General features: G+C 38.0%; 1 pseudogene; it reads right to left on the bottom strand.

The window, feature by feature from the left end:
• LOC137758354 (centrosomal protein of 78 kDa-like) overlaps positions 1-24,851 on the bottom strand; it is a 38,687-nt pseudogene extending 13,836 nt beyond the window's left edge.
• Between the last annotated feature and the right edge of the window lie 272 nt (positions 24,852-25,123).

Here is a 25,123-nt window from a genome sequence, read left to right as displayed (position 1 = left end):
GAAAATTTTATTCTTTACCATCAGACAAAAACAGTCTGGAAGAAAATGTAGCTTTTCGGAGGAAAATACATCAGTAAAGGGACTGATGAATAATCAGAAAGTCAACGTATCTAAGCTGTGAATAACAGACGTTTGAATTTTAAAAAATAAATCACATACACATACACAACTAAAACTGACCCATCAAAAATTTCATCTTCTCATCACCCTTAAGCCAAAACTAGGGTAACAGTAATACAATTCTCCTGTCAAGCTTCACTGCCACTGCAATGTTGTTCCATAGGACATTTCCAAACATTTAAAAACTGACCTGGCCACAACCCCATAAAAGTCTACCGATCATACAGAAGTGTGCTGGGATTATATAACTACGCAGAAGACAAGTCACTAGGACATCATTTTCACAACAAGCAGCAAAACTGCAGCATAGGAAATTCCCAACAGGAGAACGAGGCGCACACCCCTCCCTCTGGGCATGCAAGGGCAGGACTGACACCCAAGGTGCTCTTCTCTCAGTCTCAGCAGTGGTGCCTTTCACAGAGCAACTATGCAGTCTCCCAAGACCACTGGGAAGGAGAATCTGATACTGACAGTATTAGCTTGCCATGAGGCCATAAGCGAGGGAATGTGTGTGGCCTTGGTGACAGAGCAGAGGTTTGGGAGATGTTGCTTTTATTGGCTTTCAGATCAGGAAGTTGTACATATAGCCTGCAAACAACATTTCTTGAAAACATATGAACATTCTTGAGTATGACAGCTCCATGTGAGGGGTCAGAAATGGCAGTCAAGTTCATTTCACTGGGTAACAGCTGATTTGCGGACTGAAGAACAGGCTTCCTTGTTCACAGACATAACCACAAGGCTGCCAGTTGTGTGCGAAATCCACACAACTACACAGTTGCATTGGGAGTGCGACCAGACAAGTTTTACATGGATTTATTTCAGAGAAGGAAATGCTTCTTGTAAGGCTCTGTCAGTTTAAAAAGCAAAAAGAATGACCACCCACCTTTCCCAATTCGACCCCTACATATCATAAATATGATAGCTACATACCTGCAGCTGACTACATACATCACGAGTCTGATGAATGGAAAGCCCCTAAAAAGATATCAACAAAACGAAGTTAGATCTTGATGTAAATACATCACCAGTTAAATCCAGTTAATACAACTATTCAGTATTATGTACAGTATCCATACAGAATTGTGTACAGAAATAAATAAGCTCAAAAGAAGGACCTGGAGGGCTTTGCTACAGAGAAAACTGAACAGAATTCAGCCGACTGGCTTGGTGATAACTCTCTGAACTGCTGAGAGGCCCCTTCAGCTCCTATGTTCAGGATGGTTGAGATTTCAGTCTCACTTCTTTAAATGGTGATATTAATCGTTCTCTAATTTACCACTCTGTGTGATGAGGATGGACCTGAGATTAAGTGTCTCACCAAGAAGATAGGAAACCACAGAGTTGTTAAACTCAAGTGCCAAGACTAGGGATTCAACACTATAGTTTATGCAACAGAAATTCACATTACCATTTGCAAAAAATTAGTTGGTTGTCCAATAGGGATTATAAACATCCATTTAACATGAGCTACTGAACAGATACTTTACACAGTAACTCCTTCAAGTACATTTAAAATCAATTCTCTTTGTTTTCTGAAGCAATTGTTAACCCCCAATTTCATGAATACTACCAAGTAAGTCACTTGAAAATCATCTAGAGCAATCTATTTCACTTAGCAAGCCTAAAGCTATAATTCAACAATTTTATTTACTGTTCTATGACAAAAATTACTATGAACAGCTATCCCTCGGATAAGTAATCAGCTAAAGCTAGTTTGACTCACTAAATCTGATTTACTGAGTTAATAAGCCAGTTGATTTAGAATAGGTCTAATGCAGATTTCTCATCCATTCTGCATTAAACTACTTCCCATGCCTAAAATGTCTTTTCCCTTTCATATATATCCAAATTCCTACTTCTGTGCTGTAGGGCTTGGCTCAACTACACCTGCCTTTAGTGAAACTTTTCTCACCTGCACAATTGGAGATAATTTTAGTCTCCTCATGACTCCCACGGGGTTACCTCTGTTGTGACACTTGAGAAACAACTTGAAACTCCCAGTTACTTTTTGTTTTACTTCCTTAGAGGGCTCATTAGGCAGAAGCCATGTGTGAGTTATCTTTTTTCCTCTATAGAAAGCACCAGAGACAGCCCACGTAATAGAAGTTCCAAAATAAAGAATTCTGAACGACTGAAAAAGACAGGGAATGCAAACACATTATCTGTTGCTTTTTGCACGTTCTGCAGTACGCCACGGCAGGAAACCAGACACACCAAGTGGTAGAGGTTCAGGACCATAACATTCTTTACCAGCAGAGTGTTTCCTTCCATTACTTACAGGTTTCTTTGTGGCCAATCCTATGTTTGACAAAGCACGAAAGAAGGAATCAAGATGCACCAAAGGTCTACAGAGCAACTCTCAAACGTGTACAGTTTGAAAGGAAGCAAACAGGCACTGTACAATGATGCCAAGGCCATTAAAAAAAGGATCGTTTTGTAAAAAGGTTTTACATAATCCAGCATTTTTTAAAAATATAAGTTGTCTACAGTAACAAGTTATTTTAACTAAAACAAAAGTATTGAGATGTGCAGAAATGGAAAAATAAATTTTTAAAAAACTCAAAATATGATACATTTTATGTATCATACATAAACACTCAAGTTTATTGAATCTTAGAACACCTTTGGCATTTCTGAATCTCAAGGATAGCGAAACACAGGTACACCCATGACTTCTGCCAAACAGAATCTTCAGAATTAGACCAAAATTTCAATTTAAGATGAATTTTTCTATGTAAAAACAATAAAAGTTATAAGACTGCAAGTTGCTGGGTGGTAGGTGAGTCAATGTTACTCTCCTATAAGCCTGTCAACCTTCACTGCTCCTTTGATTTCATATAGAAAACACACAAAAAAACAAATGAAACCCACTGGATAAAAGAGTGAAATGTGGAGACTTATCCTATATTTCAGTAGTAAAGAGGCAAGTATCTTTATATGAAATATTTGGTTGCAAAAACTAGACCTATGTGTTAATATTTTATTTAGAACAAGCCATATATTAAAATTCACATTTAAATATTTAATTTGAATTTACTGAAAACAAACATCATAGGTTAAAATGGTTATATTTATCATTCAAATCTACTATATTTCATGTTATTTAATTTATTTATTTTAATAGATCTTTATTGGAGTATAATTGCTTCACAATTCTGCGTTAGTTTCTGTTGCACAACAAAGCGAATCAGCCATATGCATACACGTGTCCCCATATCCTCTCCCTCTTGAGCCTCCCTCCCACCTTCCCTATCCCACCCCTCTATGTCATCGCAAAGCACCGAGCTGATCTCCCTGTGCTATGCTGCTGCTTTCTACTACATTTTAGCAGCATTAGGATGGAGTGTAAAATAGAGTGTATGTGGTAATATAGGATAACTATTTCATAGAGTGTAGCTTATTGATAATCACCACATGATCCTGTGTCATTTAACATGCCTCTTAAAAATATATAGGAGCTCAGTTCATTTTGTGCTATTTTATTTTGTTTTTTAACTTAATTACCCTCCCAAAAAAATGTCTGTATGCATGTGGTTTGTATGTGTATACCCTTCCTTTACTTTCAGAAACTAATGCAAATACATTTGTATTAAAATTTTTTTTAATTACACTTTTTGTGTTAGGAGATAAAAAAAAAATTTCTAATAAAAGTTCCCATCTTTTTTAGACATACATAATTACAATATAAATGTGACACAATTCACACCATTATCTTACCCCTATACAAACCTGGATCTAAGTATATACCCAGCTATTGATTTGGCTTACCTCTATGTCTCCGAATAACTGAGGCAAATAAAAAAATAGCCCAAGAAATAAAATTACTCTTAAAATAGCTCAATCAGCTTGTATACTTCACTTACATTTCCACTTTGTTTAATCACGTTAAATAAAAAAATTTTTTTTAATTGTTTTATTCTCATTCCATGATGCCTTATTATATACCACCAGGTACTAATATTACAGAATTCCTAATATGTTTTACATATACATGTTTTATTTATATATATTTCCATTTCTAATATTATAGCAAAAGGCAACTCAGCTATTTTAAGAATGCTGTACATATCATATAAATTTTAATAATAATATGTAATTAGTGTGATACCCAAATCTTAACTTCTTTGTATGTACTATTTGATTATTAAAATATCACTGTCTTGAAATAACAATTGGCAGACAAATCATAAGCTTTTTTTTTTGACTTCATAAACACTCTTAACAACTTCTATTTAATACACTATTGTCCAAGCAAGTTGATTAATGGAGAATCAAAAACATACATCTTTAAGTAGAAAAAGAAAAGTTGTATTTATGAAGATGTTTACAATAGTTTATTTTAGGTTATTTCCAATTTTTCACCAATTTAAAAAATGGACCAACTCAATGAAACCTTCTGAATCCAATGTTAAAAAGTATAACAATGAATCATAAAATTTAAATTTAGTATGAAAAGATAAGAATGGCAAATTTTATTGAAGCTATGTGGAATTATGTTTATAGACAACAGGAAGAGAAAAATAAAAATGTAAACAATGCTTGATAGGATAATGGGATTAGAGATGGTCTTTTAAATTTTTCATTGTTATGCTAATACAATACCTTTATAAAACCTAAAAATCTTGAAACAACACATTTTAAAAAAATTGTGGTAAAATACACAAAACAGAAAATTTATCATTTCAACCATTTTAAAGTGGACAGTTCAGTGATATTATGTCAACAAATTTTTAAAACTTTCAGATGGCACCTGAGTAAAATATGTGCTGTCCATTGGTGATTTTAATATATCTGGTATATAACTAAAGTCACCAGAAAACTTTTTCTGGGAAATTGGCAGATCATAAACATAAAAAATTTATTTTGCTTTATATTAAACCTTATTGTTTTACTATTTCAAAATTCAAATTTACTCACAAGAAAGAGTCAGTTTCATATTAGATTTGGTTTAACAAATGCTGCTCCTGCTATTCATTCTTATCACCAAAAAAAAAAAAAAAGACTATTTGTGACTAACAATAATATGTTCCAGAAAATTAAAAGTTAAGGTCTCTTAGAAACAATACAAACGTTATCAGTAGAAGTGAAGTATAACAAATTTATATATTCAGGAAAATGTGAAACTTATACCATTGATTGTTAAAGGGTTTTGGTAACAAAATTCTAGGCTTAGTTGTAAAATCCTGGGTTAACTATCATTTGGAAATTTAAATATACATTACAGTAAACATTTAGAAAATGTTTTTCTAAAATGTTCCATCTAGGTCGATAAACTGGTCTGTAGAAGTCTTTTATAAGGATAATACATATTTCAAGTTTTTTTTTATCGTTGAGAGAAACAAGATATTATCTGATTCAAAAATTTAGGTAAGAATTCCTCAGAAAGAAGCAGGGAACAATGGGAAGGTTGGAACTGGGAAGAAATTTTGTTTCGTATAGCACAAAAGGTAATTCTTCATATAAAAAAAAAAATCATCCCTCAAAAGCACCACTACTAAAATTATCATCAAAGTGCACCCCAAATTTCAATTGCAAAGTATTAGAAGTAATCATCAACCAGGATGTATTTTCAAAATAATGAACTTTTTATGAAATTCAAACAATAATGTTGGTTAATATGGTTAATATTAACATCTCTTTAAATTCGTTTATTATATCTATATTCTATAAATTCTCATAAGTATCAAAATAATTCTAGGCCTCCTAATATGCATGCAGTTAATATTGGCTGTTTTAATTTTAGCACACCGGAAACATAAGGGGTATAAGTTCTAGTAGCATTAAAAACAAGTAAGAGTTACCAATTCTAATAGTAACTTTTCCTTTTCAACCACTTCCCAAAATTATAGTTCTCTTTTTCTGTCTAGCAGCTTTGGATGGTTCCTTCACGATGGAGAAGTTATCCACTAGTACTGAGACAGAAATGATAAATATGCCATTTCAGTTACAGGTAACTTATGAGGGTTTGATCTTAATTGGAAATTAAGATACTTTAAGTTAATAAAAGGTTTTCAATCTGCATTTCTGGGAACCTAAATTAAAGCATCACACAATATTTTCAAAAACAGAAAAGCCATTTGATTTGACTAAAAACTTAGTTTTAAGATGGCAGAAAGTACCTTGATAATTTTCTTTTAAGAAAGAGAGAAAAACAACAAGCCATTAAAGAGAAATTCTTCTGAGAGAACTAAAACACGTTATATACCTCTGACTTGGCACTCCTTCCATTCTGGAGACCTTTTTTGATAACTGCTTTCATCACAGAATGATCTAAAGTAAAATAAATTGAAATTAGAGTATTTATTTCCCAATGAGTGGCTATTTCCATTTAAAACCAAAAGCCAACTAATTATTGCTTTTCCCATAAAATTAAACATGAAATCTTCATTATGTAATTATACACTTATTTCCCCCTTTGTGTATTCTAATTTCTTCCTCAGAAACCTATGATGCCATCTTGCAGACTGCCCCCAGTGGCTACTATTTTGGCAGCAGCAAAGGTCAACTTTAAACATTTTGCATCTAAAGTGGCTTTGGATACCTCTGGATAGAAAGTACAGTCTGAGCACCGTCCAGACACTTAGATACCTAAAGGGCATCTAAGATATCAAACCAAAGTCCTGATATTCCCTCAAAAGCTGCTCCTCCCATCAGCCCCCTTTTTCTAAGTGATACTACCCAGTTGCACACATAATCATCAATGACTTGTCTCCTTGTTACTATTTCCATCATACCTCACATCTAATCTATCCACAATTCTTGTTAGCTACACTCTCAAAACACAACCTGAATTCAACCACTTTTCACTTGCTCCAAACTTCCAACCTAAGCTAAGCCATAAACATCTCTTATTTGGACCACTGTGACAGTCTACTAACTGGTCTCCCTGTTTCTCTTCTTTATCCCCCCCCAACCCCGAGTCTATTCTCTATACCAGGTCATCTTATTCAGATACTATTTGGATCATGCCTTTTTCCAGTTCAAAACCCTCTACTCATTTAGAATAATCCACATCTTTACTCTGGCCTTCAAGACTTTACAAGATCAGACCCCTGGCTAGTTCCTTGAACTCATGTCATACCACACTCTTCTTCACTCAGTACTCTGGCCACGTTGGCCTCCTTGCTTTTCCTTAAATACTCCACCCGCCTACATGCCTGCATACGCATTGCCTCCTTGTCCTGAAATGTGCTTACCCCAGATCTTCCATGGCTTCCTCCTCTCTTCATTCAGGTCTCCATTCAAATGCCACTTCTCCAGTGAAGCTGTCCGCTAACAAACCTATCCAATGGAGTCCTACCTGCCCCTCCCCACTCTCCTTACATTAAGATATCTTTGCACTTCCTACTATCTAAAATTATATTACTTATCTGTTTACTCATTTCTATCTGAACTCCTTCACTAGAATGTAAGCTCCATGAGGGCAAGACTTTTGCCTGTCTGGTTCACTGCTTTATCCCTACTGCCTGAGCGGTATCTGGCACACAGAAGGTATTAAAAAAATTACCTGTGAAACTGACAAATGAATAAAGTACTCCTTGCAAGAAATCACAGGTTGAACGAGAAGGAAATAATGTTCTTGGTGGAAGCAGGTTTAGTATCTAGGTTCACCTCTATTCAGAGTAGAGATAAGAACAATTTAAAGGTATAACTCACTTTAATTAGTACATTATCTGCTAAAAACATAAGGGAAGTGCAACACTAGAAAAGTACAGTTGACGCTTGAACAAATGGGTTTGAACCTCACGGGTCCATTGACACACGGATATTTTTCAATAAGTATGTACTATCGTCCTACACGATCCAAGGTTGGTTGAATCCACAGATGCAGAACCAATGACTATAAACTTATACCCAGATTTTCAACTGCGTAGGGGTCAGCACCCCTGACCCCCACGTTGTTCAAGGGACAACTGTATATGATGAGGAAAGTTAAACACATTAAGTTTTAAAAACTGTCAACACGTGAACAAACTTTTTGTTTTGCTATGTGTTAATCAATTAAAAAAAAAAAAAAGTGACCACATACCAACAAGTGGATTTTTTCTTATATCCAGAATGACCAGAGTTCTGTTGGTTTCAAGGGCCTTTAGTAAAGTCTTTGCTCCTTCACTGGTGAGGCCACACTGCTGCAGGTCAAGTGCTTTTGATGAAAGACAAAAGGTCACTTTTGAAGTCTATACAGATTTCACATATAGACAACACTCTTTTTCTCACGTGTGAAAGAGTCCTGCACAAGACCAGCCATGGCAGTTTTGTAATTTTGGGTATGGAAAAAAACAGAAACATATACGCACACACATAATGCATAATCCAATCTAAAAACCGCTTTTTCGATGTGCAATGATAACCCTGCCTTTAGTACCAAAAAATCATCCAACATACTTTACAATTATAGAACTGAAGAATAACTGTATATAACCTATGAGCAAAAAACATCACAAAATGAATCTCAGTTCGTAATTAGGAAGGGCAGCAGTGGCATGTAAACCTCACAAGCAAAAACTGGTGGAGCTCAGAAATGCACTGCATTCTTTTGATCATGATCTTGACCTTCAAATCACACTTTAAACTAGTTAAAAGGGGAAAACGAAAGAGAAGAAATGTAATGACTGTTAGTTTTAGTATAGAAAAGACAAGTCTAAGAGGATACAAATAATAACAAATTCAAACAAAGTGTGAATACACAATACATACTAAAAACCTATCATGAAAGTATGATGGTCAAGAACTCTCTCAGTAAAAGGTCAGACAAAAACTAGAACAAATGATCATTAATTCTAGTAGTTCTGGGGCTGAACAACCTACTCATTTAAACAAAACGGATCATCACAAAAGCACAGGTATTAAAACATATTACATGAAAGGCAACTATCATGAGTCATTTTTTAAGCATTGTGTAGAGCATCACATTAAAAAACTGGAGTCTTTCAAAACCCCATGACACACAGAAACTGAAAGTCAGACATATGGATCTGACAGGATAGGATACAACCGATACAAACTCTCACTACAGAAGAATAGACACAGGGTATAATTAACCAAGTAGCCAAATTAATACAAACAGCCAGTAAACCCACCAGTAAATCAAATGAATATAAAATAAAACAAAATGTGGTTATTCTCCTATCAGATTAAGATAAAGCCTTTAAAATGTGTACACCCTTTTGATCCAACAACTCTCTAAGTATTTAACCAAAAGAAATAGTCAGAGATATAGGCAAGGATACATATCAGAGTACTATTTGGAACTGAAAAACTGGACATAGCTTATATACAAGAATGGATAAGCTATGTGTACTGTGGCATATTCATATAATGGAACACTGAACAGTCACAAAAAATCATGCAGTAGATGCAAATTTACTGACTTGCTAAGATGCTCACACTAAATTAACTGAAAAAAGTTATGACATTTGGAGTAATCCCACTTGCATGAAAAAGGGAGAGGTACTCATTTCTGTAGTTTTACACTTTTTTAAAAGTGCTACAAGCAAGTGTTTGTGTGAGGCAGGCTTCACATCCACTGTTGCGGTGGACTACAAATTGGCATAGCATTTCTGGATGGTAATTTGGCAATGTGTATCAAAAGTCTTAAAAAGGCAGAAGCAAGAAGAACTACAATCCTGCAGCCTGTGGAATAAAAACCACATTCACAGAAAGATAGAAAAGATGAAAAGGCAGAGGGTTAGGTACCATATGAAGGAGCAAGCTAAAACCCCAGAAAAACAACTCAGTGAAGTGGAGATAGGCAACCTTACAGAAAAAGAATTCAGAATAATGATAGTGAAGATGATCGAGGACCTTGGAAAAAGAATGGAGGCAAAGATCGAGAAGATGCAAGAAATGTTTAACAAAGAACTAGAAGAATTAAAGAACAAACAAACAGAGATGAAAAATACAATAACTGAAATGAAAACAACACAAGAAGGAATCAATAGCAGAATAACTGAGGCAGAAGAACGGATAAGTGACCTGGAAGACAGAATGGTGGAATTCACTGTTGCAGAACAGAATAAAGGAAAAAGAAGGAAAAGAAATGAAGACAGCGTAACAGACCACTGGGACAACATTAAATGCAACAACATTCGCATTAGGGGTCCCAGAAGGAGGAGAGAGAGAGAAAGGACCAGAGAAAATATTTGAAGAGATTATAGTTGAAAACTTCCCTAACATGGGAAAGGAAATAGCCACCCACGTGCAGGAAGCGCAGCGAGTCCCATTCAGGATAAACCCAAGGAGAAACACGCTGAGACACATAATAATGAAATTGGCAAAAATTAAAGACAAAGAAAAATTACTGAAAGCAGTGAGGGAAAAACGAGAAAAAACATACAATGGAACTCCCTTAAGGTTAACAGCTGATTTCTCAGCAGAAACTCTACAAGCCAGAAGGGAGTGGCATGATATACTTAAAGCGAGAAAGGGAGGAACCTACAACCAAGATTACTCTACCCGGCAAGGATCTCATTCAGATTCGATGCAGAAATCAAAAGCTTTACAGACAAGCAAAAGCTAAGAGAATTCAGCACCACCAAACCAGCTCTACAACAAATGCTAAAGGAACTTCTCTAAGTGGGAAACACAAGAGAAGAAAAGGATCTACAAAAACAAACCCAAAACAATTAAGAAAATGGTCATAGGAACATACATATCGATAATTACCTTAAACGTGAATGGATTAAATGCTCCAACCAAAAGACACAGGCTTGCTGAATGGATACAAAAACAAGACACACAAATATGCTGTCTACAAGAGACCCACTTCAGACCCAGGGACACATACAGACTGAAAGTGAGGGGATGGAAAAAGATAGTCCATGCAAATGGAAATCAAAAGAAAGCTGGAGTAGCTATATCCATATCACATAAAATAGACTTTAAAATAAAGAATGTTACAAGAGACAAGGAAGGACACTACATAATGATCAAGGGATCAATCCAAGAAGAAGATATAACAATTATAAATATATATGCACCCAACATAGGAGCACTTCAATACATAAGGCAACTGCTAACAGCTATAACAGAGGAAATCGACAGTAACACAATAATAGTGGGGGACTTTAACACCTCACTTACACCAATGGACAGATCATCCAAAATGAAAATAAACAGGGAAACGTAAGCTCTAAATGACACAATAGACCAGATAGATTTAACTGATATTTATAGGAGATTCTATCCAAAAACTGCAGATTACACTTTCTTCTCAAGTGCGCATGGAACACTCTCCAGGATAGATCACATCTTGGGTCACAAATCAAGCCTCAGTAAAGTTAAGAAAATTGAAATCATATAAAGCATCTTTTCTGACCACAACGCTATGAGATTAGAAATCAATTACAGGGAAAAAAACACAAACATATGGAGGCTAAACAATACGCTACTAAATAACCAAGAGATCACTGAAGAAATCAAAGAGGAAATCAAAAAATACCTAGAGACAAATGAAAATGAAAACACAATGATCCAAAACCTACGGGATGCAGCAAAAGCAGTTCTAAGAGGGAAGTTTATAGCTATACAAGCCTACCTCAAGAAACAAGAAAAATCTCAAATAAACAATCTAACATTACACTTAAAGGAACTAGAGAAAGAAGAACACACAAAACACAAAGTTAGCAGGAGGAAAGAAATCATAAACATCAGAGCAGAAATAAGTGAAATAGAAACAAAGAAAACAATAGCAAAGATCAATAAAACTAAAAGCTGGTTCTTTGAGAAGATAAACAAAATTGATAAACCATTAGCCAGACTCATCAAGAAAAAGAGGGAGAGGACTCAAATCAATAAAATCAGAAATGAAAAAGGACAAGTTACAACAGACACCGCAGAAATACAGAGCATCCTAAGAGACTACTACAAGCAACTCTATGCCAATAAAATGGACAACCTGGAAGAAATGGACTAATTCTTAAAAAGGTATAACATTCCAAGACTAAACCAGGAAGAAACAGAAAATATGAACAGACAAATCACAAGTAATGGAATTGAAACTGTGATTAAAAATCTTCCAACAAACAAAAGTCCAGGACCAGATGGCTTCACAGGTGAAGTCTATCAAACATTTAGGGAAGAGCTGACACCCATCCTTCTCAAACTCTTCCAAACAATTGCAGAGGAAGGAACACTCCCAAACTCATTCTATGAGGCCACCATCACCCTGATACCAAAACCAGACAAAGATACTACAAAAAAAGAAAATTACAGACCAATATCACTGATGAATATAGATGCAAAAATCCTCAACAAAATACTAGCAAACAGAATCCAATAACACATTAAAAGGATCATACACCACGATCAAGTGGGAGTTATGCCAGGGATGCAAAGATTCTTCAATATACGCAAATCAATCAATGGGATACACCATATTAACAAATTGAAGAATAAAAATCATATGATCATCTCAATAGATGCAGAAAAAGCTTTTGACAAAATTCAAACACCAATTTATGATAAAAACTCTCCAGAAAGTGGGCATAGAGGGAACCTACCTCAACATAATAAAGGACATATACGACAAACCCACAGCAAACATCATTCTCAATGGTGAAAAACTGAAAGCATTTCCTCTAAGATCAGGAATGAGACAAGGATGTCCATTCTCACCACTATTATTCAACATAGTTTTGGAAGTCCTAGCCACGGCAATCAGAGAAGAAAAAGAAATAAAAGGAATACAAATTGGAAAAGAAGAAGTAAAACTGTCACTGTTTGCAGATGACATGATACTATACATAGAGAATCCTAAAGATGCCACCAGAAAACTACTAGAGCTAATCAATGAATTCGGTAAAGTTGCAGGATACAAAATTAATGCACAGAAATCTCTTGCATTCCTATACACTAATGATGAAAAAACTGAAAGAGCAATTATGGAAACACTCCCATTTACCACTGCAACCAAAAGAATAAAATAAGTAGGAATAAACCTACCTAAGGAGACAAAAGACCTGTATGCAGAAAACTATAAGACACTGATGAAACAAATTAAAGATGATACCAACAGATGGAGAGATACACCATGTTCTTGGATTGGAAGAATCAGTATCGTGAAAATGACTATACTATCCAAAGCAATCTACAGATTCAATGCAATCCCTATCAAATGACCAATGGCATTTTTTACGGAACTAAAACAAATCATCTTAAGATTTGTATGGAGACACAAAAGACCCCGAAGAGCCAAAGCAGTCTTGAGGGAAAAAAACAGAGCTGGAGGAATCACACTCCCTTACTTCAGACTATACTACAAAGCTACAGTAATCAAGACAATATGGTACTGGCACAAAAACAGAAACATAGATCAATGAAACAAGATAGAAAGCCCAGAGATAAACCCACACACCTATGGTCAACTAATCTATGACAAAGGAGGCAAAGATAGACAATGGAGAAAAGACAGTCTCTTCAATAAGTGGTGTTGGGAAAACTGGACAGCTACATGTAAAAGAATGAAATTAGAACACTCCCTAACACCATACACAAAAATAAACTGAAAATGGATTAGAGACCTAAATGTAAGACCTGACACTATAAAACTCTTAGAGGAAAACATAGGAAGAACACTCTTTGACATAAATCACAGCAAGATCTTTTTTGATCCACCTCCTAGAGTAATGGAAATAAAAACAAAAATAAACAAATGGGACCTAATGAAACTTCGAAGCTTTTGCACAGCAAAGGAAACCTTAAACAAGATGAAAAGACTATCCTCAGAATGGGAGAAAATATTTGCAAACGAATCAACGGACAAAGGATTAATCTCCAAAATAGATAAACAGCTCATGCAGCTCAATATTAAAGAAACAAACAACCCAATCCAAAAATGGGCAGAAGACCTAAATAGACATTTCTCCAAAGAAGACATACAGATGGCCAAGAAGCACATGAAAAGCGGCTCAACATCACTAATTATTAGAGAAATGCAAATCAAAACTACAATGAGGTATCACCTCACACCAGTTAGAATGGGCATCATCAGAAAATCTACAAACAACAAATGCTGGAGAGGGTGTGGACGAAAGGGAACCCTCTTACACTGTTGGTGGGAATGTAAATTGATACAGCCACTATGGAGAACAGTATGGAGGTTCCTTAAAAAACTAAATATAGAATTACCATATGATCCAGCAATCCCACTACTGGGCATATACCCAGAGAATACCATAATTCAAAAAGACACATGCACCCCAATGTTCATTGCAGCGCTATTTACAATAGCCAGGGCATGGAAGCAACCTAAATGCCCATCAAGAGACGAATAGATAAAGAAGTTGTGGTACATATATTCAATGGAATATTACTCAGCCATAAAAAGGAACGAAACTGAGTCACTTGTTGAGACGTGGATGGATCTACAGACTGTCATACAGAGTGAAGGAAGTCAGAAAGAGAAAAACGAATATCGTATATTAATGCATGTATGTGGAACCTAGAAAAATGGTACAGATGAACTGGTTTGCAGGATAGAAGTTGAGACACAGATGTAGAGAACAAACGTATGGACACCAAGGGGGGAAAACCACGGTGGGGTGGGGATGGTGGTGTGCTGAATTGGGCGAATGGGATTGACATGTATACACTGATGTGTATAAAATTGATGACTAATAAGAACCTGCAGTATTAAAAAAAAAGTCTTAAAAATATGTCACATTTAGTCATTCCACTTCTAGGACCTTATTCTACAGAAGTAATCCCAATGGACACAGAGATATATATATACAACGTATTCACATCGTTTCTGACAGGGAAAAGCAAACTGTAAATCTAATGGCAAAGAATTGATTAAACTATGGGACATCAATATGATGGAATACTACATGATATATCATTAAGTGAAAAAGCAGGAATATGAAATAGCAAGTATACTACAATTCTATTTTTGTAATCCCTAAGTGTACAAATATATTTATAGAAAAATAAAAGACTGAAAGTATATACACCAAAATGAACAGTGATTATGTCTGTGTATTAAGATTATAGGTAATTGCTCTCTTGTTACTCTGTATTTTCTGTAAAGAATATATGCAACTCTTAGAGAAAGTTTAAAAGCAAAATAAAAGCCAACAGTAAAATGAGGCTTTAAAAGAAATCCTATCACAATAGTATCATGCCAAAAGCTAAGCATATATCATATTAAAAATTCAATATTTTCAATTTTAGAATTTACCTCTGAGCCATAAATCTTCACTAAGAGATTCTGCCAAAGCACTTGCACCCAGGTCACCAATGAGCGTGCTGCAATTCAGAGTGATGCGCCTCAAATCAGCCATACAGTCAAGATCAGGTCTCCTGGAATGAAGACTCTCAGCCCAGGTTTCTTCATGCCTTCTGGTAGTCTGATACTTCAAAGATTTAATGGGATGAAATTACGATGCTTGAATAAGGAAACAGGGTGTGCCTACTGAGTATGGCTTATTATGTCAGAGATTTACACACACACATATCAAGCATATATGCCAGGAGAATCAACCTGAGAAATTAAACAGTCAGTTCTGGTTTATGAGTCCAGTGACCCAGATTCTAGTCGGTCAGTGATTAGATTCCAGCCACTGGATGACCTGCTTTTGAACAGTTATGTAAAGTTGGACAACTCAATTACAGTCTATGAATTATTTTCCTTATCTTCTAAGTCAGGGAACTGGTTCTAAATTCTATCATTGCTGAGGCTCTAAATTTCATCATTCTGTCCTCCAATGGTCTCCAAACACCTGACTGGGCAACCTCTAAGAAAACTTTTTAATATGCATCTTATTTTTTAGCAAATTATATACATGAAGTTCTATACATATAATGTATGTACATTATAAACTACACAGATATTTTTTAAATGATACAAAGCTAAATAGGTTCTAATATTTTCTTTTCCTAACTCCTAAGGCATTATTTTATTTATTTTAAAAAAATATTTATTTATTTGTTTGTTTGTTTGGCTGTGCCGGGTCTTTAGTTGCAGCATATTTAGTTGCAGCCGGATCTTTTAGTTGTGGCATGTGGGCTCTTAGTTACGGCAGGCACGTGGGATCTAGTTCCTTGAGCAGGGATCGAACCCAGGCCCCCTTCATTGGGAACGCAGAGTCTTAACTACTGGACCGCCAGGGAAGTCCCAGGCATTATTTTAAAAACTATATTTACAAAATGGATCTCACATGCTACCTAGGGTATGCACACAAACTTTAGAGGCCTGGACTATGCAGAGCCAGTTTGATGTGCCTTGGGAAAATAATGTTTGACATTTAACCACAAGTCTTGTCTTAAAGACATTCAATTCTTTATATTCATAAAATAAATTTGGGTAACAGGGAACACTGACTTTAAATGGAAAAAGTCTTATTACATTCTTGAAAAAATAAAAGACTGAAAGTGCCTTTGATACTCTAAAAGGAAAATCATTAGTGTCATTTTTCTATTAACAATAACTTATAAAAGCTCCAAGCAGAAATAACACCAATCACTTACACAGTGCTTAGTATGTGCCAGGCACTATTTATACAAATGAGTTCATTTAAACCTCATAATGAGGCATAGACGTTAAGTGATTTGCCCATGTTCAAATGCTATGAAAAGGGAGAAAGGGAATTTGAACCTAGGCCATTTGGCTTTGGCACCCAAGTTCTTGACTGTTTTCTACCCCAGGGGTTAATGGACTTGCCCTGTATAGGCTCAAAGAATTTTTCAATTTTTCAAATCTAAATCTAAACATTTCCAGCTTTCTGGGCTTTACAGCTTCTGGTGTAACTACTCTGCCCCGCTGGTGTAGGGTGGAAGTAGCCACAACTACCATGTAAACAGGGGGTGCGACTATGTTCCAAAAACACTTTCTTTACAAAACCAGGCGACGGGCTGGATCTGGCCCACCAGCCATAGTTTACCTATCCCTGATCTGCACCATCAAACTATTAAAAAGGCTTCATGTCAAATTATTAAATAACTTTAGGCCTAAATACAGTCATTATAACCACTGTAAAGTTGTTAAGGCATTATTTTAAAAACTGTATTTACAAATTGCTGATGTAGTGATTTTTATGACTTTATAAATTACAGCAGCTAATAAACACTTGATTCATTTAAGTCTTGAAGACTATAATGGCATACTCTCTTCACAGTATCACAATCAAAGTTTTCAGTAACTAAAAATACATAAAAGTATTATTATGTATTATATATTAAATCTCTTATTTCTAAAATTAAGTGTACTATCTTTACTAAATGGTAGAATCTCAAACTGAAAACTGGTCATATTCTTTCAACAAAACGAAAGCTGCACTCACATGTATTAAAAGACAAAAATTAACTGTCATATGTATCAATATGTTAATGTGCTTCAATCACATGTTTTCATGGAAGTTTAAACATAAAATCACCTTTAAGATCTTGAACATGTGATCTGCTCCCTGCTATTTCAAATTACAGCCCATGAAGTCTACTGTCTTAAGATTGATAGAGTTCCTTATACCTTGACAAATAACTGAAAGGAAAAAAAAACACACACACACACAATAAGATGAAGAGCCTATACATTTGTCAGTCTTAACTTATTTGCTTTTCTTGAGTCAACTGGAGGTTTATAGCCACATTCTTAAAATCATTAACTACAATCTTCCCAAACAGGTAATTGATGAACAGATGCATTCTAAAACTTGTCAGTAACAAAGCGTTATTCCACTTTACATCAACAGTTTAATTCTTTTTAGATACTAAAACTGAATACACTGAATACTGGAAACTTTATTCCCAACTGCTCAGTAAAGTACTACGTACCTTTTGAGACATAGGAAAAAAAAGAAAAACCTAAAAAGCATAAGACTCCTCCTATTTTCATTTCCAATGATACATCCCAACCTTGATGATCAATCAGCGATTTAAATGTCAACTATAAACCCAGTATGTTATGAGGCGCTATGCAGTATACTAGAGCAATATGAGAGAAAGAACCTCAAACCTTCTGTTCCCTCAAATTGAAAGGCAGGCTTCCTGACCCCTGCAGACCACTACTGGACACAGGGAACGCACACTAATGTTTCAGGACCCTAATCAACAGTCACCTGCTTTGTGATTACTTCCATGACACACCCTCACCAACACCACTGAGTTTGCTGCTCCTACGGGACATTACATATATTTCCTTTTTTAACACATACCACAATGCATTATAATTATGACTACAGATAGATGTTCTAAAAATTTAAAGAGAATGATGACTTTTTTGCTCTTTACATCTTGCTATTTCCCTTCCCATAATATTTCTTGAAGAGAAACCATAAAAATATAAACAAACACAAAACCAAGAAAATAGGCAAAATGTGTGGTTTGTGGCCTAACACAAACTTAAGTAAAATAAGTTCTGACACTATCCAGCATGACAAACTTCCATGGTACAAATGAGAATGGACCAAGGTTTGAGCAGGTACAGGAGACAATCCAGGCATGAACAACACCAAGAAAAGGTAGACAGGATGCAACGTAGGGTGAAGGAAATCACGAGACCAGTCTGATGGGAAGAGACTTAAACAAGACTGAAACTCACTTTCTAAACCTCCATCTCCAGTTGGACAATTCGCAAGACACAGGTGCACAAAAGTGGCCAATTTATTCAATCCCTTTAATGGGGAGAACAAGTTTAAAATTCCATTGCTTTAGTTTGCCCCGAAAGCAACTATCAAATGTTGGCAGGACACGATGAGGGCTTACCTTTGTTAACATAGTTAAGTCTCTCTCTCTCAGAACTAGCCCATTTAGCTCCAGGTTCCTTAGCGCACCCGACGCACTTACACAGCAATTAATAGCTTTACACAAGTGGAAGGTCACATCTTTATTTCTTTTTTTTTTTAAATTTTTATTTATTTGTTTATTTTTATGTCTGTGTTGAGTCTTCGTTTCTGTGCGAGGGCTTTCTCTAGTTGCGGCAAGCGGGGGCCACTCTTCATCGCGGTGCGCGGGCCTCTCACTATTGCGGCCTCTCTTGTTGTGGAGCACAGGCTCCAGACGCGCAGGCTCAGTAGTTGTGGCTCACGGGCCCAGTTGCTCTGCGGCATGTGGGATCATCCCAGACCAGGGCTCGAACCTGTGTGCCCTGCACTGGCAGGCAGATTCTCAACCACTGCGCCACCAGGGAAGCCCCCACATCTTTATTTCTTGTCTCAGGAACACGACTTCTGTAAACTTTATTTCTCTCAGAACCTAAAGCAAAATTATTGTAAAATGAGTGATTTAAACCATACATTTTATCATCATTAAAAAGTGTCTTACACTGATGAAAGAAATTAAAGATGATACAAATAGATGGATAGATATACCATGTTCCTGGATTGGAAGAATCAACATTGTGAAAATGACTCTACTACCCAAAGCAATCTACAGATTCAATGCAATCCCTATCAAACTACCACTGGCATTTTTCACAGAACTAGAACAAAAAATTTCACAATTTGTATGGAAACACAAAAGACCCCGAATAGCCAAAGCAATCTTGAGAACGAAAAATGGAGCTGGGGGAATCAGGCTCCCTGACTTCAGACTATATTACAAAGCTTCAGTAATCAAGACAGTTTGGTACTGGCACAAAAACAGAAATATAGATCAATGGAACAGGATAGAAAGCCCAGAGATAAACCCACACACATATGGTCACCTTATCTTTGATAAAGGAGGCAAGCATATACAGTGGAGAAAAGACAGCCTCTTCAATAAGTGGTGCTGGGAAAATTGGACAGGTACATGTAAAAGTATGAAATTAGAACACTCCCTGACACCATGCACAAAAATAAACTCAAAATGGATTAAAGACCTAAGTGTAAGGCCAGACACTATCAAACTCTTAGAGGAAAACATAGGCAGAACACTCTATGACATACATCACAGCAAGATTCTTTTTGACCCAGCTCCCAGAGAAATGGAAATAAGAACACAAATAAACAAATGGGACCTAATGAAACTTAAAAGCTTTTGCACAGCAAAGGAAACCATAAACAAGACCAAAAGACAACCATCAGAATGGGAGAAAATATTTGCAAATGAAGCAACTGACAAAGGATTAATCTCCAAGATTTACAAGCAGCTCATGCAGCTCAATAACAAAAAAACCAACAACCCAATCCAAAAATGGGCAGAAGACCTAAATAGACATTTCTCCAAAGAAGATATACAGATGGACTACAGACACATGAAAGAATGCTCAACATCATTAATCATTAGAGAAATGCAAATCAAAACTACAATGAGATATCATCTCACACCGGTCAGAATGGCCATCATCAAAAAATCTAGAAACAATAAATGCTGGAGAGGGTGTGGAGGAAAGGGAACACTCTTGCACTGTTGGTGGGAATGTAAATTGATACAGTCACTATGGAGAACAGTATGGAGGTTCCTGAAAAAACTACAAATAGAACTACCATACGACCCAGCAATCCCACTACTGGGCATATACCCTGAGAAAACCATAGGTCAAAAAGAGTCATGTACCAAAATGTTCATTGCAGCTCTATTTACAATAGCCAGGACATGGAAGCAACCTAAATGTCCATCGACAGATGAATGGATAAAGAAGATGTGGCACATATATACAATGGAATATTACTCAGCCATAAAAAGAAATGAAATGGAGGTATTTGTAATGAGGTGGATGGAGTTAGAGTCTGTCATACAGAGTGAAGTAAGTCAGAAAGAGAAAAACAAATACAGTATGCTAACACATATATACGGAATCTAAGGGAAAAAAAAAAAAAAGGCCATGAAGAACCTAGTGGCAAGACGGGAATAAAGACATAGACCTACTAGAGAATGGACTTGAGGATATGGGGAGGGGGTGGGGTGAGATGTGACAGTGTAAGAGAGTGTCATGGACATATATACACTACCAAATGTAAAAGAGATAACTAGTGGGAAGCAGCCGCATAGCACAGGGAGATCAGCTCGGTGCTTTGTGACCACCTAGAGGGGTGGGATGGGGAGGGTGGGAGGGAGGGAGATGCAAGAGGGAAGAGAAATGGGAACATATTGTATATGTATAACTGATTCACTTTGTTATAAAGCAGAAGCTAACACACCATTGTAAGGCAATTATACTTCAATAAAGATGTTTAAAAAAAAAAGTGTCTTAAAAAAAAAAAAAGTATCTGCTCTGTGCTAAGGATTAGAAATGACTCCTGCCCTTAAAGCCTTCTTTAAGGAGGGACATGTGTAAACTCAAAATTTCAATCACATGAGATAAAGAAACATAACCTTTATGCCCAGAGGTTCATTTGGAGGCAAAATGTTATATCAAAGTGATGGCTCCATGATAACCCTAAAGTTGAATCTAGAAAGATGAGGGTATGCAGAGTTGGAGTAGGAGGTGCCTTAACTGCAGAGGTAGCACCTGTGCAAAGAAACTCAAGGCTGACACCTGCTGGGCACAGTAAATACTGCAGGTGGCAATGACTAAAGGCCAGGGGTCCAAGTGTGAGAAGAGGTAGAAATGAAAATAGAGATGTTGGCTGAAGCAAGCCTGGGAGAGAGCATGGCTTGTATCCCACAGGTGATGAGCCCTGGGGCTACCACTGGCTGAGTAAGGGTGCCTCCGCTGATTAGAAAAAGGTGCCCCACTGCTGAAGGACCGATTACATAAAGGAAGTGATCACAAAAAGCTCCCCTTCCTCAGGGTCAAAGAGCCCCATGAGGCTTGGCCAAGCACAGTCCAGGCTACACGCCTCTGTGCAGAGTACACGCTGGGTGGCTAGTATGCACTAACTCTGTGTGGGCAAGCCATTAGCAGCATTATTTTAGGCGTATCCTTTTATGTTAGAAGATTAATCGATCCGAGCAGGCAGAGGAAGTTAGAGGAACTGAGCCCAGGGGCCACGAAATCACCCAGGACCTTCTGCCATAGTCCAGGCAAAATGTAATATGGATGAAGAAGCAAATTTAGGAGGAGGCCAAAATCTACAAGTTGGACCCACTGGATGCAAGACATAAAGAAAGTTCAGTGAAGGAACTCTGAAGAGAATGGGCTCTGCAGTAAATTTTTCTTAAATTCAAAGTAAAATATTAGGCAAAATTAAGTACAGTGGCCTTTAAGGTCCCTTCCAGCTATAATTTCTTTTGATTTCTACGTTATTACTCTGTTTAAGTAAAGTCCCTTCAGAGATATAGAACAGTTCCTACACCTGAATGGTATGCAAAGAATAATCTGACTTCTCTTCACCAGGGGATGAGTTGAACTGCCCTTGCAGAAGAGATAACAGATGGTGTGAACCCCAGATCTTAGAAGAGGGGCCAGGCACACGATAAGTATTCAGCTTTTTGAAAACAAATGAACAATCATTTCCTCTCCTAGATCTTCACACCATTCCTCTGCTGGCTACTTTCTCTCAGCTTATAAACATCCTCAAATATACCCACTTAAAAAACTCTCAGACCTATGATTCTTCGAATCTTCTTGTGGATAACCTAAGTCTCTACCATGCCTTCAAACACCTGTCCTCCCAAAAAGCCCAGATCTGCACCTTGGGCCCAGACCCATCTACCAGGCCCCTCTAAAGCACTAAAGATGAAGTAAGATCCTCTCCCCACCCCCAATCCCTTCCTACTGTGCTCTGTATCTCACAAAAAGATGCAGCTGTAAACTGTCACCCACGCTTGCTGCCCTCCCTTTTCTAACTGGTCACCAGGCCACACCCATTCTGTCTCTGATCTCCAAAATCCAGTCCAACCTTTTATAACTTAAGTGGGACCCTTAGATTACAATTCACCCTGCACCCAATCAACTGCCTTCCACATGGAGGTCCGAGTGAGCCTCTAAACCAGAAGTCCATCTCATTGTTCTTCAGGGTTTCCCACAGCCTTCAGGATAAACATCCAAACTTCTGACAGGACAAACAAGGCCCCTTTCTGTTCGGCCCCACTAGGTTTCCAGTATCAACTCTCATTTCTTTCCCAAACTCTGAATTCCAGTCCGTACCTTAGTTTTGCCATATTTTCTTATATTTCTCAAACTCTGACACACACTTCTCCCTTCTGCTACCCCAGGAGCTTCTACACATCCTTAGAAAGGATGGCACCTGCTCCAAGAAGCCTACCCTGAACTTTCCCTTCTAAGATTCTGTGCTCTGCAAATGGGAAAGGTGGGGGGGGAGGGATAAATTAGGAGTTTGGGATTAACATATACACACGACTATATATAAAATAGGTAATCAACAAGGACCTACTGCATAGCACAAGGAACTCTACTCCATATCCTATAACAACCTGTATGGGAAAACAATCTGAAAAAGAATGGATATATGTATCACTGAATCACTTAACTAACACAATATTGTAAATCAACTATCCTCCAATATAAAATAAAAATTAAATTAAAAAAAAAAAGATTCTGTGCTCTGTAGCACCAGAGCTCACTTCTTCCAGAGCGCTGACTACTGTGCTTGTGTTTACCTGCCGCCCAGTAGAAGGGAAGATTACCTAGGGCAGAAGCATCGTCTCCAGCAGACCTTGGTTCTGACAACTCATTCAAGTGCCAGGATACTTTACACACATAACCTGCTTAATTAATTCTAAGAACCCACAGAAAGAGTGGTTTTTAATGTCATTTTGCAAGTGTGGGGATTGCAGTTCAAATGTAACCTGCCCAGGCCACAGAGAGCATAAGCCCTGGAATTCAAACCCTAAGCTGCCTTTACACTGGTGCTCTTCCCACTACATGATACGACTATTGAAAAAATACTTTTTTTTTCCTGAGCCCTGTTTTAATGGAAAGGAAATGAAGCGGGGATATATCCATTTCCTAATCGCTTTGGTGTGTACCAGGCAAAGTCATTCAACAGACCAGGTAACAGCTGTGCAAAAATTAACGATGCTCCAAAGTGCGCTAAGTGTTCTACATTGTAGAGCCTACAAGCATTAACAGAGTGAGTCCTTGTAACCGCCACAAAGAGTGGGTCCTGTTAAGCCCATGCTACAGATGAAAACACTGAGACCTAGAAGCCTTAAGGCATTTGGCCGGGGTCACCGAGCTGGCAGGAGCCCTAGGCCGCACGCCCCATCTAGTGCACGCACACCCGGGCACTGGGCACTGGTTCTAGTGCCCACCCTCCACCTTGCACCATCCAAAACCCCGCTTCGCAGCACCCACACGAGAGCCCCTGGAAGCGGGAACTACAAACCTGTCTTGCCAAGCTGCGGCTGGAAGAAGCTCTGGATACAGATCAGGGGTAGAGGGTGCTCAGGAGCGGTGCCCAGTCCACCCGGCGGAGACGGTTGGCGTTAAGTCCAGCAGGCCCTCCCACAGGAAAGCGCGCACGGCGGGCAGAGGCAACAAGTCCTGCAGCGCAAACAGGTCCTCACAGTGCGAGAAGTCGGCCGCGCTGTCCCGGCGCAGCTTCACCGAGGGATCACGGCCCGAGCGCGGCCTCGGGGACGCTGGCTGCGGACACGATGCCGACACTCGCCTGGGGGCCCCAGCTCGCCTCCCTGCCCCTCGGGCACCCACCGCCCAGCAACTGCGGCCCCGCCGCGTGCACAGGACCGGCGTCGCAGCCAGAAGACATACGGCCACGGACCCCAGCTAGGCCGGCCCCTCCAGGCCGCTCTCCTGCGCCGCCCCCATCGCTGGCTGTTGGCACCAGCATCGAAGCCCTCCGCCCCGCAGGGCTGCGGTTTAAGCCTCCGGGCGGGTCCATGGGGGCGGGGCTAGAGGACGTCTGCTCGCTCGCCGTGCCTCCGCACGCAGCCCCGACTCCCATGGGGACCTGGCCTGAGGAGCAGGGGCGGGAACATAGAGACTAAGGCAGCGCGAAAGGTAAGAGGTGTGGAGAATTTGGGGTTTCCAAAAAGCGTTTGCTGACTCATCCAAACAAAAGTGAGACCTGGTTGTATCAACTCATTTTAAAAGTAGTTAAACTCCCGCTAAGTGTCTGTGCTCGCACTGCCCAGGAGAGAGCGTGCACTCCGTGAGGGACACATGAAAGGCTGAGTGAACATCTGCCTGTGGTCCGTTACCTGGTGCACGAGTGTG

The sequence above is a fragment of the Eschrichtius robustus genome, unplaced genomic scaffold (assembly GCF_028021215.1).
Source record: "Eschrichtius robustus isolate mEscRob2 unplaced genomic scaffold, mEscRob2.pri scaffold_81, whole genome shotgun sequence".
NCBI lineage: Eukaryota > Metazoa > Chordata > Mammalia > Artiodactyla > Eschrichtiidae > Eschrichtius > Eschrichtius robustus.
This window is presented reverse-complemented; position numbering and strand designations above follow the sequence as displayed.